This window comes from Lissotriton helveticus, chromosome 2_1, assembly GCF_964261635.1.
Source record: "Lissotriton helveticus chromosome 2_1, aLisHel1.1, whole genome shotgun sequence".
Taxonomy (NCBI): Eukaryota; Metazoa; Chordata; class Amphibia; order Caudata; family Salamandridae; genus Lissotriton; species Lissotriton helveticus.
In genome coordinates this window covers 1,681,255,935-1,681,267,536 of record NC_136059.1, presented here as the reverse complement: position 1 = coordinate 1,681,267,536, position 11,602 = coordinate 1,681,255,935, and positions in this window count along the sequence as shown.

The window sequence follows — 11,602 nt, the reverse complement described above, 5'->3', positions numbered from 1 at the left end:
CACTGCCTCAGAGTCACTGATCCTTATACTTTGCTCGAAATTTCACTTGAATCACAAATCAATAAATGAACATAATACATAAAATCAGTTAATAAACATAATACATAAATTTAAAGAATATATAAAAAAAAGTCCTTTGGAACTGTATCCTTCTGGGAGATGCCACCAAAGTCCCTTTGCATCCAGCTGTAAATGCTCCCTAAGACCAGTGCTTCTGATCATATGCGGGATGTGTGCCTGCACCTTGCTTTGCTGTGCATCTCTTATTCGAGTCACAATGTTGATTGTGACACACCTGCAAGGCCATACTCTGCCTTGCAGTAAATCTGTTGATGCGATGAATGTGTGTGAGGCCTATGTGCCTACATCCGCCACCACCACTGTTCACCACTTTTAGCTGTGTTACTAATTGATTGAAACCTTATAGGGGACAACGACGACAAAGGTTTGTGCAGGCAGTCCGAGATTCGCGGAGGTGAGCCCGCCTTCATTAGCCAGTCAGTGAGGTATGGGAAAACATGTATGTTCGAACTATGAATTCAAAGACCGGAGGGGCTAATAAAAGGCAGGACAGTGAACTAGAAGTGGTCTGATCCCACCGGGGAGCAGAGATACCTCTATGGGACTGCAGGATTGAAACATGAGTGCAGGTCCAGGGACACGCCTCATGGTTCAAGGTCAGCAGAACCTGCACTTGGATCATCATCTTGAACTCCTTGAGTTCAGAACTGTTAGGAGTAAGATCAGTCTCAAACCCATGCCATCCTTGGAGAACAGAAAGCAAAACGAGTAACAGCCCATTTCTTGCACCCAATTCAGGTTCAAGCTCAGTTGGTGAATAACATCAACACTTCTTTGGACACAAAGGTATAATTTAGTCCTTTCACCCAGTCTTTTTGCACTCCCGTGTCAGTGGCTTCTTCTGTAATCCATAACCAGGCCTTCGATCTCATGGTGCCACCATGTGTGACACAATAACTGCTCCCTTCAGATCCTCACCCGGTGAGGAGCCATTGTGCACACAATTAGCTGGAAACTCCTACAGGCAGCTGGTTTTCAGCTTATTGTTTGGAGGCTCTGAGCCGATGATGTCCAATAGCGTGTGTGAAACCTCCACAGAATATGGGCAGCAGCTTAGTTTTTTGGTTTAGTGGAGGGGGAGGCAGTGAATTTAAAGTGCCTGGTGCTGATCTCAGCCCTGTCCTCTCCAATGCCCTTCCCTCCTCGCACAATAAATGTTCACAAGTTGCTAGGTCTATATTTCAGACCTCGAAGGTCCTTCGTCAGAGGCGAACTGGATCAAACAATGCCTCTTACAACGCTCATTTTGGTAACACCACCTTTTCCCTAGCTGCCTCTCAAGTTTATATAGTGCAAGCATGAAGCCTATTCTGGGGCTCCTGAGTCCGTCGCTCGCAACTGGGCATTAGCCCGTAGGAATCTGACCGGTTAGCTGTGCAGGAAGAGGGTACACTTTGCCATGTATTGCTTTCCATATCAAGAAAAGGCATCTGTACTAAACCGTGTGAATCTGTGCTTTTAAGTACACTTAAATATATTTAGACCATGTCAGTGATTAAAAAAAAAGCACAGTCCACTAAAACATTTTATTTGGAACAAGTGTAATATATGAACACGATTTGACCACTTATTACTAGAGGGCAGATCCCATTTTCGTACAACACTACAGGGAGTAACCCTAAACATCAACCAACTAAGTTGCGTTACAAAAGCCCTAAAAAGACTAATGTTACGTTTATAGTATTCAAAAGTAACATAGGGTGCTGCGCAGAAGGCACATTAATATTACCATTAAACCAGAAGACTGGTAACAAGGTGCAAATCAGGTCTGGATGTTGCTTGAGGCAAAATGTACCATTAGAGCTATTGAGAAGTGGCATTGTGGGCTGCACAGTCCGTACAGATGCATTGGGGAATAAGTGAGCTGGGGTGCAGTACGTAGGATGACGGGGAGTTAAACAGTGTGTAAGGGACCCCGGAGAGTACATACGTCTAAAGGCCGCCACTGATGGTTGAGAATCCTGTTTCTGCAGTCCACCTGAGAGTTTCTCAGGACAGGGAGAGTTTCTTGGATGGTGACCATGGACTCGTTTATAGTTAGTAATGGTCTAGCTTGGGCATGTGTCTGACTCCTGGCTGAGCCAATGCGAGGGTAAATGAGAGTGAGCAGGCAATCTGTGATGGCAAGTTAGAGACCTTTTAACAGCTAGCAGAGAGTCACTGAAGGCCTATAACGGCCAAGCCTAAGCGGTGGCTGGATGACGCACAAAGGTGCTCTGACCGATATAAGGTGTTTAGTTGATGGAGAGGCCCCAGCTGAACATCCCTACCCCAAAACTCCCAGACACTTCACTCACCATCGCTCCCACCTCACATATAGGAGCACAGTAACCCTGTGGTAGGTGCACACTGTCAGGAGTACACTAGTACGCCGCTGCCAACTCTAGCCGACTACATACATTGTTAGAATCCGCAGGAATGCATAGAAGTGATCCCAGCCTCAGGCTTGACATTCTGCTGTTTATGTTATACCGGCTGTGTGGGAGGTAAGCTGCTGCGTACGCTGTGCCTGTTCTATGTTTGAGGATAGCATACGCTGCTGCTGCCTGCACCGTGCCAGTTCATTATTTAAGACTGCATGGCTTCTGGATGTACAGTCTCCGGTCAGTGGACATGCTCTGGAAGCTTACCCTTGCTGCTGCTGCTGTATATTATACACTGTTGGACCCAATTTATATTTATTGTTTGGAGGGCAGCAACCTGCAACATTGACAATTATATATTTGGTTGTCTTTGAATTCTTCCACAAACAGCTTAACTTCTAAAGCTTTCTGCTGGCAGCATTCTAAGTTGTCATTTAGCAGGTTACATTACCTTAGGCTTGGAGAATAAAAGGTTTACGTAAAATGTCTAACACCCATTTGTAGCAAAATCACTAGTGAGTTCACATGTCAAACAATCCTTTTGCAGTTCATGCTGCTTTTTTGCATCAAGTCTGTGGTCTGCTTTCTACCCCAGTTCCACACCCTATAGCAGGGGCATCACTTGTTGCTTCTATGGTGGGTGGAGACCTAGACTTACTTTCAACAAAATAGGGGTATACGGAAACCCGCTAGGGTACTATCTCTAGGCAGTAGAAACTACCAGTAGGTACTTTGTTGAAGGTAAGGAATTGTGACTAGACAGAGTGGGAGACCTGCTGGTTTCTTGTAGAACAAGGGGAAGAGTTCCTTTATAGGATGAAAGCCCTCACCCCAGCCTAGTGACATGCTTCACCATAGGGCTCCTCCTTTGGAAACAATATCAAAATAACAATGAGCAATACAGTTTAAGAAAAAACTAGAGGATTGCAATAAAACCATTACAGAGAACAGAGTATCTGACACAAATGAAGATCAATAAATTAAAGCGACATTAAGAAATACTCACATGCCAGAGTTAATCAAGATATCAATGGTAGTCAATACTACGATCAGACCGAATCCATGACAGAGAAAGGACAAAAGTCCCAGTGATATGGTAAAAAGGGGTGAGAAAGGATCTCCGATGACTAAAGTAGGGAGGAGGAACAAAATAGAAGGGGGACTCAGGACCGTAGACCGTACTAGAAATGTATTCCACCAGCACCTATGGGGCACCAGATCCCATGGCAACACCAGACACTTTTAAAAGGCCCACAGAGCCATTTTTAAGAGGGAGGCGATGTACAAGGAACAAAAGGACAACATGTCGAACGAGACAGGTCAAACTCATCACCTCAGACATGCTGATTGTTAACCTTAATGAGAAGATCTTAACCCCTGAACTGATGTCAGCATTAAACAAATGATTGGGATTTTTTCAGACTAAGGAACATGATGATTTTGATACACATATTGAACCAGCTTCCTTCTTTTATAAAATACAAATAATATTCCACTTCTATATGACACCAACAACACACAGGGAACTAACCCAGGATTTAAGAAGAAATTTGGTTTCATACCTCCGGTCTGGACGACACCACCCGAGATCCCCATACTAAAGGATCTGGAGAGCCCTACACAACATCTTCCATAACCTCTCTACCAGAGAAGAGACACCTAAAAGAACTGACTGACAATCATAGAAATACAATCAGCAAATAAGGGTGGAGCAATAGTGTTGATGGCAAAATAAGACTGACACAGAATGCCTTTGATTGCTGGGGGACAGGAAGATCTACAGTCCCAATCCAACAGGACCTAACCCTGAATCTGAAAAGTCAAATTCAGAAGTTAGTCACATGAGGCCAAGAGAACCAATAGATTACCAAACGAGTGAATTTTTTGACATCCGAAAATCCCATCACTCCCTGCTTCTATAAAGGGAGAATTTCTCCGCCTGGGAGGCCGATTGTGGCCGGGATAAACTTGAGTTACTGTATTTTCTTGAATAGTTTTCCGAGACCTAAGGTCAAAAGAATTTTTCATACCTCTAAGATACCAACGATATCCTCAAACTGTTAACAGATACATTTTAGAGTAATTCCGACCTCTTGATAGGACTGGTTGTTGAGACATTATATAAAAGCATTCCTCCGAAAGAAACACTATCCATAATGCCCCATCTATTCGAAGAGACTGAACGAGGTTGCTTAACCTCTACTGAATTCATTAAGAGCTGTGCCACCATAGCAATGTTGGAAAACTTTTCAAAATGCGAAGTCCAACTATTCCTCCAAGTGATTGGGACTGCAATGGGGAGTACATTTTCCCCGGGCATGGCAAATCTCTATTTGCACCGTTTTGAAAAATCATATATGTACACAGACTAATCTATACTACAGGTTGATTACAACATGGAAGTGATATTTTGAGGACGCTTTCATTATCTGACGAGGGAACGAACCAGTACCCTGGAATTCATTAATTGACCGAGATCCCCACCTAAAGTTCACACACACACAAAAAACGACTTCTATTTCTGGACCATTTCATAACAGCTGAGAATGGGTATCTCGAAACAGAATTACTGGAAATCCACAGGTAAGAACTCATTGCTCCATTAGACTAGTTTCCACGCTCACTTTCTCACAGACCTTACCAATAGGACAGTCCCTCAGGATCAGACAACCTGCTTGTATCTGACCTCATACAAGCTACACACAGACATATTTTCTAGACAACTGGAGTCATGCCCTCTATGTGTCATTGATAGTGGCAAGAATAATAATTGTAATGCCTTCCAGTACCCTTTAACAGCCAATCCTCAAATCGACTAGCATGTGTCACCACTTATAATGACCTATCTAATAAAATCAACAGATATTGGCACATACTGAACAATCTGTTAGAGAAACCCTATTTTAGACACAAAATGAATAGACGCTTCAGGGACAAGGTGATACACACTCGCTCCAAGATAACAATCCAGATCCTATGGGTGCACTGCCTAGGATCATCGGCCACTGCTCCTGTGCCAATTGCAATTCCTGCCACCTGGCCAAACAACAAGAAACTGATCTAGGACACAGGACACCTGGGAGCTTAGAAATTACAACAACTGCAACAATGCTGATATCATATATATGATCACTTGTCCATGTGGTCTCTAGTATATTGATATGACCACCAGGAAGATTGAAATCGTGATATAGGAACATCGAAGCAACATCAGATGTAAGGAACAGATAACTAGGATGCCACACATTGTTTTTACCACGAGACATCAAGACAGAGACCTCTTCTGGAAGGTTTTTTTTAACAATCCCACCCATGATGCATTTTTGTTATCAAGGAACAAAAATGGATGTTCAAACTCCGGACACATGAGGGGTTTGAATGATGAGATCCTGTGGATAAGTCTGGGACTCAAAAACAGAAACAGACGATAAGCCACTTTTCTAGTGTACCAGACAGGTATGACAATTATTCATTGGTGAGATAGGACCCTGGACTGAACAACAAACCAGCTTCCCAATTCCTGCTAGATGTGGAGTGGCCAGTCATGTCACAGTGCACAGCCAGTTCAAAATCTGTTCACAGTAAACATGTGACAATATGTATCAACAGTCAGACAGAGAAACACATTTGCTGCCTAATGGTTAAGGATAGCCATCACGGAGCGAGCCTCCACCTGTTTTTAAAATAGTATATATTGTTACTGAAATTCCCTGGCACATATATTGCCAGCATGTCAGCCATGTAAAGCTTGGAAGCAGATAATGTTTTACCTCCGGTCATTGCCCAGAGTACAGACTTCTACATTTAATGTGACCAAGAAATTCTGTATCCCGATATCACCGAATGCAGTGACTACTCTTTGGTAGAGAAGTAATTTGGACCTGACGGCTTGTGTCGCAAAATGGCCAATGCAGAGCCATTCTTAACCCTTTTGTGATTTTAGGTGACAAATTACGTTGGGACTCTACTCACAGATATACAAGAATTTTCATCCTGTGTGGACTACATATCCTGATATCCCTCTTTTTGTCGGCCTCATGTGCAGGTATTTTGTTCCTACAAAATTATACCCTCAAACATGGTGACAGTTTCTGCAAGGGTCAATTGTAGGAGAGGAGTGACTATATGGGAAGTAAGTCACTTCTGTAAAGAATAGATGATGGAAAACAGGAACTTTTTTTTAGCTGGAGTATTATTGAATTCCACCTCAATATTATAATCTTTATCATGTTGGACAATATTGATAGGGGCATTGTTAGACCAGGTATCATTGGCGTGAGCCCCCCTTCAATTTTTTTTACCGATTGCCTCCTCTGTTTTTGATCGGTTTTGCTGGTTAGATGTTTTGGGCACTGTGCCACTGCTATTCAGAGCCACAGTGCAAGTGCTCCCTATGTTAAATTGATGTATTGATTAGTGACTCCATGATTGGGTCATTTGATTTACTTGTCAGACCCTAGTACAGTGCACCATGTGTACCAAGGGCTTGTAAATCAAATGCTGCTGGTGTGCTTTTGTAGTCTGGTCTGCCCTGTTCCCATGATGCACTGGGCCAGGGACAGACTAATTTGCATACAGCCAGGTTCTGAAACTGGGATGGTGCAATGAGCTAAAAAACGGTGTTGGATCTAGCCCTGATCTCTTGACTGGGTGAGAGTATTCTGCTTAATTCAGAGACTCTGTCCATCACCACCCCTTGTTGTAAATTATTTTGTCCACCCTAAGCGTGGAAGGGTATACTCAGATGTGAGTCCCTTGCTCATTGCACCATCAGGATTCAAGCAAGCCGGGCCGAAGACGGCTGAAATGCCAGAAACCGGTCCCCGGAAGCTTGTTTCCTTCCCAGTGTAAGAATTGGCTTTTGTAGTCTGGTCTGCCCTGTTCCCATGATGCACTGGGCCAGGGACAGACTAATTTGCATACAGCCAGGTTCTGAAACTGGGATGGTGCAATGAGCTAAAAAACGGTGTTGGATCTAGCCCTGATCTCTTGACTGGGTGAGAGTATTCTGCTTAATTCAGAGACTCTGTCCATCACCACCCCTTGTTGTAAATTATTTTGTCCACCCTAAGCGTGGAAGGGTATACTCAGATGTGAGTCCCTTGCTCATTGCACCATCAGGATTCAAGCAAGCCGGGCCGAAGACGGCTGAAATGCCAGAAACCGGTCCCCGGAAGCTTGTTTCCTTCCCAGTGTAAGAATTGGCTTTTGTAGTCTGGTCTGCCCTGTTCCCATGATGCACTGGGCCAGGGACAGACTAATTTGCATACAGCCAGGTTCTGAAACTGGGATGGTGCAATGAGCTAAAAAACGGTGTTGGATCTAGCCCTGATCTCTTGACTGGGTGAGAGTATTCTGCTTAATTCAGAGACTCTGTCCATCACCACCCCTTGTTGTAAATTATTTTGTCCACCCTAAGCGTGGAAGGGTATACTCAGATGTGAGTCCCTTGCTCATTGCACCATCAGGATTCAAGCAAGCCGGGCCGAAGACGGCTGAAATGCCAGAAACCGGTCCCCGGAAGCTTGTTTCCTTCCCAGTGTAAGAATTGGCTTTTGTAGTCTGGTCTGCCCTGTTCCCATGATGCACTGGGCCAGGGACAGACTAATTTGCATACAGCCAGGTTCTGAAACTGGGATGGTGCAATGAGCTAAAAAACGGTGTTGGATCTAGCCCTGATCTCTTGACTGGGTGAGAGTATTCTGCTTAATTCAGAGACTCTGTCCATCACCACCCCTTGTTGTAAATTATTTTGTCCACCCTAAGCGTGGAAGGGTATACTCAGATGTGAGTCCCTTGCTCATTGCACCATCAGGATTCAAGCAAGCCGGGCCGAAGACGGCTGAAATGCCAGAAACCGGTCCCCGGAAGCTTGTTTCCTTCCCAGTGTAAGAATTGGCTTTTGTAGTCTGGTCTGCCCTGTTCCCATGATGCACTGGGCCAGGGACAGACTAATTTGCATACAGCCAGGTTCTGAAACTGGGATGGTGCAATGAGCTAAAAAACGGTGTTGGATCTAGCCCTGATCTCTTGACTGGGTGAGAGTATTCTGCTTAATTCAGAGACTCTGTCCATCACCACCCCTTGTTGTAAATTATTTTGTCCACCCTAAGCGTGGAAGGGTATACTCAGATGTGAGTCCCTTGCTCATTGCACCATCAGGATTCAAGCAAGCCGGGCCGAAGACGGCTGAAATGCCAGAAACCGGTCCCCGGAAGCTTGTTTCCTTCCCAGTGTAAGAATTGGCTTTTGTAGTCTGGTCTGCCCTGTTCCCATGATGCACTGGGCCAGGGACAGACTAATTTGCATACAGCCAGGTTCTGAAACTGGGATGGTGCAATGAGCTAAAAAACGGTGTTGGATCTAGCCCTGATCTCTTGACTGGGTGAGAGTATTCTGCTTAATTCAGAGACTCTGTCCATCACCACCCCTTGTTGTAAATTATTTTGTCCACCCTAAGCGTGGAAGGGTATACTCAGATGTGAGTCCCTTGCTCATTGCACCATCAGGATTCAAGCAAGCCGGGCCGAAGACGGCTGAAATGCCAGAAACCGGTCCCCGGAAGCTTGTTTCCTTCCCAGTGTAAGAATTGGCTTTTGTAGTCTGGTCTGCCCTGTTCCCATGATGCACTGGGCCAGGGACAGACTAATTTGCATACAGCCAGGTTCTGAAACTGGGATGGTGCAATGAGCTAAAAAACGGTGTTGGATCTAGCCCTGATCTCTTGACTGGGTGAGAGTATTCTGCTTAATTCAGAGACTCTGTCCATCACCACCCCTTGTTGTAAATTATTTTGTCCACCCTAAGCGTGGAAGGGTATACTCAGATGTGAGTCCCTTGCTCATTGCACCATCAGGATTCAAGCAAGCCGGGCCGAAGACGGCTGAAATGCCAGAAACCGGTCCCCGGAAGCTTGTTTCCTTCCCAGTGTAAGAATTGGCTTTTGTAGTCTGGTCTGCCCTGTTCCCATGATGCACTGGGCCAGGGACAGACTAATTTGCATACAGCCAGGTTCTGAAACTGGGATGGTGCAATGAGCTAAAAAACGGTGTTGGATCTAGCCCTGATCTCTTGACTGGGTGAGAGTATTCTGCTTAATTCAGAGACTCTGTCCATCACCACCCCTTGTTGTAAATTATTTTGTCCACCCTAAGCGTGGAAGGGTATACTCAGATGTGAGTCCCTTGCTCATTGCACCATCAGGATTCAAGCAAGCCGGGCCGAAGACGGCTGAAATGCCAGAAACCGGTCCCCGGAAGCTTGTTTCCTTCCCAGTGTAAGAATTGGCTTTTGTAGTCTGGTCTGCCCTGTTCCCATGATGCACTGGGCCAGGGACAGACTAATTTGCATACAGCCAGGTTCTGAAACTGGGATGGTGCAATGAGCTAAAAAACGGTGTTGGATCTAGCCCTGATCTCTTGACTGGGTGAGAGTATTCTGCTTAATTCAGAGACTCTGTCCATCACCACCCCTTGTTGTAAATTATTTTGTCCACCCTAAGCGTGGAAGGGTATACTCAGATGTGAGTCCCTTGCTCATTGCACCATCAGGATTCAAGCAAGCCGGGCCGAAGACGGCTGAAATGCCAGAAACCGGTCCCCGGAAGCTTGTTTCCTTCCCAGTGTAAGAATTGGCTTTTGTAGTCTGGTCTGCCCTGTTCCCATGATGCACTGGGCCAGGGACAGACTAATTTGCATACAGCCAGGTTCTGAAACTGGGATGGTGCAATGAGCTAAAAAACGGTGTTGGATCTAGCCCTGATCTCTTGACTGGGTGAGAGTATTCTGCTTAATTCAGAGACTCTGTCCATCACCACCCCTTGTTGTAAATTATTTTGTCCACCCTAAGCGTGGAAGGGTATACTCAGATGTGAGTCCCTTGCTCATTGCACCATCAGGATTCAAGCAAGCCGGGCCGAAGACGGCTGAAATGCCAGAAACCGGTCCCCGGAAGCTTGTTTCCTTCCCAGTGTAAGAATTGGCTTTTGTAGTCTGGTCTGCCCTGTTCCCATGATGCACTGGGCCAGGGACAGACTAATTTGCATACAGCCAGGTTCTGAAACTGGGATGGTGCAATGAGCTAAAAAACGGTGTTGGATCTAGCCCTGATCTCTTGACTGGGTGAGAGTATTCTGCTTAATTCAGAGACTCTGTCCATCACCACCCCTTGTTGTAAATTATTTTGTCCACCCTAAGCGTGGAAGGGTATACTCAGATGTGAGTCCCTTGCTCATTGCACCATCAGGATTCAAGCAAGCCGGGCCGAAGACGGCTGAAATGCCAGAAACCGGTCCCCGGAAGCTTGTTTCCTTCCCAGTGTAAGAATTGGCTTTTGTAGTCTGGTCTGCCCTGTTCCCATGATGCACTGGGCCAGGGACAGACTAATTTGCATACAGCCAGGTTCTGAAACTGGGATGGTGCAATGAGCTAAAAAACGGTGTTGGATCTAGCCCTGATCTCTTGACTGGGTGAGAGTATTCTGCTTAATTCAGAGACTCTGTCCATCACCACCCCTTGTTGTAAATTTTTTTGCTGGTGTGCTTGCAGCACTGGTTGTGCCACCCACAGAAGCAGCTTGTAAAGTGTGTCTCAGGCCTGCCATTGCAAGAGCCTGTGTGCAGTCTAGTACTGCCATGTTGACTTAGCAAGTGCGCCAACATGCCAGTCCCTAAACCTTCCCTTTTCTTCATATCAGACATCCCTAAGGTAGGCCCTAGGGCAGGGTGCGTTGTATGTAAAAGGTAGGCCATGCCCTGATGTGTGTGGCATGTCCTGATAGTGAATTACAGACATTTTCGTTTTTCACTATTGCAAGGCTACCTGTTACCCATAGGCCAGAAAGGGCAGTTTGATTATATCATCTTCTAATCCTAACTGACCCTGGGGACATGGTAGAAATTCGACTTTAACTCAGAAAAATACCACTTTTAGAAAGTAGGTATTTTCTTGACCAACTATCCAAGCTTACCTCTGCAAGGTGCGTATTCCTTGTCTGGAAGTTTGAGTGACAGGGGCTGGGGGATTCCAGGAGAGAGGGTGAGTCAGCACAAGATTGACTAGAGCTATCTGCATGTAGATGGGTCGGAGGAGTTGCACCTGGGTCCTGAATAGGGCTGTGCCTGCCTTCCACAATGCTGGCTCATCCTCCTGTGGTGTTTC